Source organism: Alligator sinensis, unplaced genomic scaffold (assembly GCF_000455745.1).
Source record: "Alligator sinensis unplaced genomic scaffold, ASM45574v1 scaffold1109_1, whole genome shotgun sequence".
Classification (NCBI taxonomy): Eukaryota; Metazoa; Chordata; order Crocodylia; family Alligatoridae; genus Alligator; species Alligator sinensis.
This window is the reverse complement of record NW_005843348.1, coordinates 66158-72743: the sequence shown is the minus strand read 5'-3', so window position 1 is coordinate 72743 and position 6586 is coordinate 66158. Positions and strand designations below refer to the sequence as shown.

The window sequence follows — 6586 nt, the reverse complement described above, 5'->3', positions numbered from 1 at the left end:
GCATCTCTTTTATCATTTGGTTGGTAAGTGGCATCGAGATCATAGAAACAGGAATTAGTGTGAGGCACTCGTTCCTGATGAATTGTTATTGTAATACTAGGGAGTAGACTGTAGTGTTGAAGGGAAATGGTCATATTCTTTGTTCATTGGACAGCAGAGATCTGGCTAAAGAATAAAAATGCTCGGGATGGAAATAGCATCCTTTTAGTTATAGATGGGGAAACAGAGACTGCAAGTGGACTAATTCCACCAATGACACAGAAGTAGGGTTTATGGTAATATGTGTGGGTTTCCCAGACATGTCCTGTTTTTGAGCCCTCTGATCCATGTCCGGGTGGGTTTTTTACATCTGACCAAATGTCCAGGTTTTTGCTTTGTTCTGCTGCTGGGAGCAGGGGGAGAGGGATCGCAGGCATCAAAGAGCACAGACTGACCTGCCTGCAGCTGCGGAGGCATCCACAGACTCATGTGTGCTCCTTGCTGCCTCCAATCACCTTCTCCCTCCTCCTTCCAGCGCAGCAAAGCTAAATCCTAGACATTTGGTCAGGGCGGGGGCTGGTGCTGTGACACGGTGGGGAGGGCAAGAGGGTTGCCTGCCCCTCCAGAGGGGGAAAGGGATGGGGGGGTGACCCTTCAAGAGCAGCAGGAAACTCTATGGCCTTGGCAGTAGCACAAGGGCTAGTGCCTATGCTCGCAGGGGCTGTGTGACCAGGAGACACTGCAGGGGGGTGAGGGGAGCATGGCCAGGCTGCCTGGTGCTGCATGGCAGCCCCATCCCAGGGCAGGGGGTGCCACAAGCCTCCCTCCCCTTCCCTCCAGCCTGTGCTGAGGCCAAACAGATTCTGCTGCCGCCTACATGAATTGGAGCCACCACGCTCCCACCCAGGCAGGACGGGGACAGATAGGGCCCCTCTGGCAGGGCTGGGGGGCAGGTGGGGCTATGGCAGTGCCAGGGGGCTGCGCGTTGGCAGTGGGAGTGGGAGGCACCGGGTCAGAAGTGAGGGACATCATCATGGCAGAAAGGGCAGAAAGGGCAGGGTACTGTGGTTTGGGAGTGAGGGGCACTGGCAGGGCTGGGGTCAGTGGGTCAGGAGTAAGGAGTAGCAGCAGGGCTGGGCCAGGGCTGTGGCTTGGCAGTGAGGGGCAACACAATGGATAGGGGCAGGGCACTGGCATGTCACAGCCACCCCTGTCATATTCCACCTCCCACCCCCGCCCTGCATGAAGGTGTCCTCTTTTTTGGGCCTGGAGATGTGGTAACCCATATCTACACAGAAGGGGAATGGGACGAAATGGTGAAGTGATGACAGAAATCCCACGTCCTCTGCTCTGAGCACCAAGAACAGACCTCAGATTTGGGCTGCCAGAGTGTTCGCACAGCTAGCATGGGCTTCCTTTTTGGCTGATGCCTGGGAACAGGAGACCTGGCTTCAATCCCAGCTCTGCTATGAGATGGTTTTGTGACCTCGGTCAAGTCATTTAATCTCTGTGTACCTTAGTTTCCCCCTCTTTTAAATGAATTTAATGTTATTTACCTCTCTTGTGAAGCACTTTGACGTTTGTGGATAAAAAGTGGTGTAGAAGACCTAGCTATCTGCATTGTCCTTTTGATCTTTCTGTCATGTATTATCATTGCACCCCACCCCTAAACCACATTGCTGCTCCTCTTTTTATTGTGAATTGTCACTGTTCTTGTTTCTTTCCTCTAACATCAAGGCCCAGATTGTAGTCCACCTATTAGGTAAGTAGAGTTAGAGTCTGTGATTTATTTATTTTGCCTGTTTCATTTTCCTCCAGGTCTTTAATTATTTTGTTCAAAATTAGTTCTAGTGATTTATATATTAATGAGGTCATACTAGCAGGACTGTGGTTGCTTTCCTTCTTAAATATGGATACTAGGGATGCTGGTCTTTAATTCTATGATACCACCTCAGACTTGAACGTTAGATTAAGAATTCTGGGACCTATTACTTCATGTACCAATACTGCCAAAATTCAAAGTTGTTCATATACACTTTCTCCTATTAGGGTTGGCAAATCAGTCGTTTTACAGGTCAAATATTGTCAGTCGACTGGTCAATTGACAACACAATTTTTGACCGGTCAAAGATTATACGCAATTTTATGGGGAGTAATTTTTTTTTTGAGGTTTTCTTGACATAAATATTATTCTTTTGGTTTTTGACACATTTCTTAAAGGCAAATTTGTGTTTTGTCTGTGTATTATTTGACTGCATTTTCAATTTTCTACAATTTTTGACCAATAGTTGACTGGTCAATTGACCAAACCTCATTTAATCAATCAAATACCCAACTGTATCTCCTACATAAACACATTTTACTTCTCCTTCAAGGAGGTTTTTGCCATTTCTGTATCCTTATTTCCATCCTGCCCTTGTTCCCCATCATCTGCCTTAACAAAATCTGAGGCAAAGTATTTCTTTAGTTTTTGTTCCATAAATAGATTGTCTTTATTCCCTACCACAATCGTACTCCATATCATTCCTATTTATTTTTTCTTGATTATACCTTTCATTTACATGATTGAACGACCTTGCACAATTTGTTTTAAGGTTGCACTGGATACTCTAACTCAGTATTTTCACTTTATCCCTACAATTTCTGAACTTTAATATATAGATTTTCTGGATGATCACACCCATTTATTCTTTCCTTGCAGCATCTCTGCTTATTTCTAATATCCTCTTTCAGGTGTTCATGCATCTGCATAGGTTCAGGACACCTACAGGATTTTTTTTGCCTTAGCTTTGGTCATTGTTTTTGCATTTGACCTTCGAAAGGTCTAAGCCAGCTCCACATTTAGTTACTTAAACTCCTTTCTTTAAAATCATGTTTCTAATTTATTTATTTTAAAACTGAAAATTACTTATTTTGGTCATTTCAAAACTAACCACCCACCCATGAAATATTTCATGAAAGTTTGTTTTTAATTCATGAGATAAATGGTTCAATTAATGTGGTCCTTCTAAATATATACATTATACACACACACACGTACACCCAGAAAATTCTCTCTAAACTTGTTTCTATATCAGAACATAAGAACTGCCATTTACTGGGTCAGACCATAAGTCCATCTTACTCAGTATCCTGTGTCACACAGCGGCAGGGGGTACATGCTGAAAGGGAGAGTGAACAGGGTGTGACCAGGGTTTTTCCCATTGTTCCTCTCTCACTTGCAGCCTCCAGCATTTAATGTCTAGGAAGTTCTGGTTCAGAGGCCGTACCTCTAACTCTGAATACTCAATAGCTACCAACCCACCTTTCCACCAAGCATTTTTTCCAATTCCTTTTTTGATTCTGATTGAACTGTCAGCTTCCACAACACCTAGTGGCAATGAGCTCTACACCTTAGTTACGCACTTTGTGAAAAAAAGAACATCCTTGTGTTTGCTTTAAACTTATTATGTACCGATTTCATTTTAGTTCTTAATTTCTCATTACCATTTAGGCAGACAAGGTTCTTTGGGTAAATCTGTTATCTTTTATTAGACCAACTCAAATACTTGGAAAAATGCTTCTTTGCAAGCTTTTGGGCACAAACACCCTTCGTCAGGCTGAAGAATCATCTGCAAATGGTCTGTGCTCTTTCTGGCTGGAGTGGTAAGGCAGCCAGAGGCCAGTACAAATGCAAGAAAGCCAATCAGTGGGGTAGGGCAGTAGGTGAGAGTCAGGGGGGGGGGAAGGGGGAATGAAAGTGGCTGTAGTCAAAGGATGCGAGACGAGGCGGGCAAGGGAATGAGAATAGTTGGTAAAAAGTGGAGGGTTTACCTGGGGAGTCGGATGTCAGGCAGGTTATAATGCGTCATAAATCCAAGGTCTATATTTAGTCCATGATTCAACCGGCCATTGACTAAATATAGACACTGGATTTATTTACTAAATTCACTAGCTAGAATACTGCATGATCTTCTATTCCCACACTTAACTTATTTAAGCATTTTCAAACTTAGTTCCATCTTAACAAAGTTTCCTTTTTTCCCTTGGTGTGGCTGTGAGAGAAAGAGTATGTGGGGGCGAAATATGGATGGCACATTTAGTGTTAACATAAAAAGGGACTTTCAAGGCTAGATTATTCAGTTTATACACCTAAATGGCAGTGGCCTAGCTAAGTAAGTGCCATGAAGCTTGCAATTCTATTTGCGGTGCAATGTAGATACAGAAATCTCCATGTGGGGACTGAGCATGGTCAGTAGTCTGAACTCTGACCAGGCAGCTATGCAGGCACGTTCACTTGCTTTTTTATCTGCCCAGAATTGAATCTGGGAAGGAACCAATCACTAGCATGTGTTAGAGGGAAGCGTTTAGGAGGGCAGCCCGCATGTTGTTTTGCCCAACAGCATGGTGCCTAGGGTACTGACTCAAGAAGTAGGAAATCCAGCTTCTAGCACCTCATTGTTTCATGCATGAACATGCATAGGCAATTCTATTTTGCCAGAGACTAAAATAGAATTACTGTGTGTTAGTACCGAAAAGGCACTTATGAAGCCGGGTTACTGCTGCATAGTGAAATAGGAACTAACTTCCAGGGTTAACAGAAAGACTAGAAACTATTATTTCCGGAGAAAGAACACCTTATTTCTAGCCCTACTATTACAAATTTCCAGCTGGTCATTGTGTAATGACCATTCATGGCCATTAGATCCTTATGTAAGTGGACCAAAACTTATTCAATCCCATGGAAACTGTCCTTTAAAACTCCTGTCTACTGTTTTCATCATTAGTGTTTCCTTTGTTAATATACATTAAGTATACCCAATGGAAGTAGAGAACCTCATGACCACAGTGACGGAATTTGTCCTCTTGGGTCTCACCCAGAGTCCGGAGCTGAAGTATCTTCTTTTCCTGGTCTTCTTCTTAGTCTACCTCATGACCTGGCTCAGCAACCTGACCATCATCATTGTGGTGATCACGAACAGCCATCTCCACATTCCACTGTACTTCTTTCTGGCCAACTGGGCCTTTGCAGACAACAGTGACTCTTCAATCACAGCAGTCAAGTTGTTGTGGGACCTTGCTTCTCACACCAGAACCATATCCTTCAACTGGTGCATCATCCAGATATTCTTATTTCATTTTAGTGAAGGTGCTGGCATCTTCCTCCTGGTGGTGATGGCAGTTGATCGGTATGTGGCCATTCATAAACCACTGATTACTTGACAATCATGAATCAGGATGTGTGCACAGGACTGGTGATAGCGTCATGGATGAAAGGATTTACTCACTCCATTGTTCAAACTGCACTGATAATCCAGCTTCCGTTCTGTGGACCCAATATCCTTGACAATTTCTACTGTGCTGTCTCACAGGTCATCAAACTGGCCTGTGCTAATAACGACCTAGTTGAGCTGCTGATGGTCTCCAACAGTGGACTGCTCCTTCCATGCATCTTTTTGACCTTGCTCATATCTTATAGTATCATCTTAGTCAAAATCAGAGAACACATCACAGATGGACAGCACAAAGCTCTGTCTACCTGTGCTGCCCAGATCACAGTCATGAGCTTAATATTTATCCCATGAATCTTCATCCATGACCGACCCTTCAAGAAGTTATTAGGAGATAAGATCGTTTCTGTCACCTACTCTCTCATTACTCCAGTGTTGAACCCAATCATTTACACTCTAAGAAATGCTGAGATGAAAAATGCTATCTGGAGGTTAATGAGCAGAATATTATTCTCCAGGAGAAAGTAATGAAATCGAAGCTTTAACTGGAATAATGAGGAGCACGGCGTACATCTAAGCTTTTAAAAAATGTGGACCAACTCTGAGAACAAATTGGATTCCATCTATGGACTGAACAAAAGACACGAGACCTGGTAAAACTCTTGTGAATAATGGTTTTTAGTTAAGTAATGCCTTATAACAAAAGATAAAAAAGCACCTTGCTTGAAGTTCAATAGGCCATGCTACTCAACCCCTCCCATCCCCACCAAACGACAGCCTGTAGCATGGCTGGAACCCCTCTCAGGCTGCTCACATGTGAAGTGAGTGTGCTGGTTCTCAGCCCTAGCAGGCAGGTGGCCCCAGTCAGCCAGGCTAGGAGGTCTCTAGGTTATGGCCGTCTGCTCTCTCCTTGCCCACCGTTCAGTCTCCTTCCTTGCCAGCTTCTGCTTCCAATTCATCCCCAGACTCCTTTTCCTAATCTACTGCCCACTCCAACCCCACAATGCACTTTGGCCCTCTGTATTGAATCATATGGCCTCATTATCTCAGTGTCAATTAGAACTCAAAAAAGACAAGCTCCCTGTTCAGTTCCAGAGTCAAAATGGGACAGATTAACAAAAACTTCCTTATGTCAAATGTCAGGTCCCTGCTCTGGAGCTTCCAAATAAAAGGTGGGGATGGAAGGAGGGAGGGGTGTTTTGGGGGTTTTTTAACAGTGAAATGGGTTTTTTTTGCCCCTACCTTTCTTCGCAAAAGCAGCCAACCTATTTTGGCTCAATTCTTCCAAAACTTTTCAGCCAGAGGAAAATATGTAACAAGTTAGCTATTACTCTGATTTGTTAAAGTTTAGCCCTTATGAGCAACTGAAAGGAAGGCCTTATAATAGGAAATGTCTG

General features: G+C 43.7%; 1 pseudogene; it reads left to right on the top strand.

Moving 5' to 3' along the window:
• The first annotated feature begins 4779 nt into the window (after positions 1-4779).
• On the top strand, positions 4780-5717 carry LOC102372444 (annotated as a pseudogene).
• Positions 5718-6586: the final 869 nt, after the last annotated feature.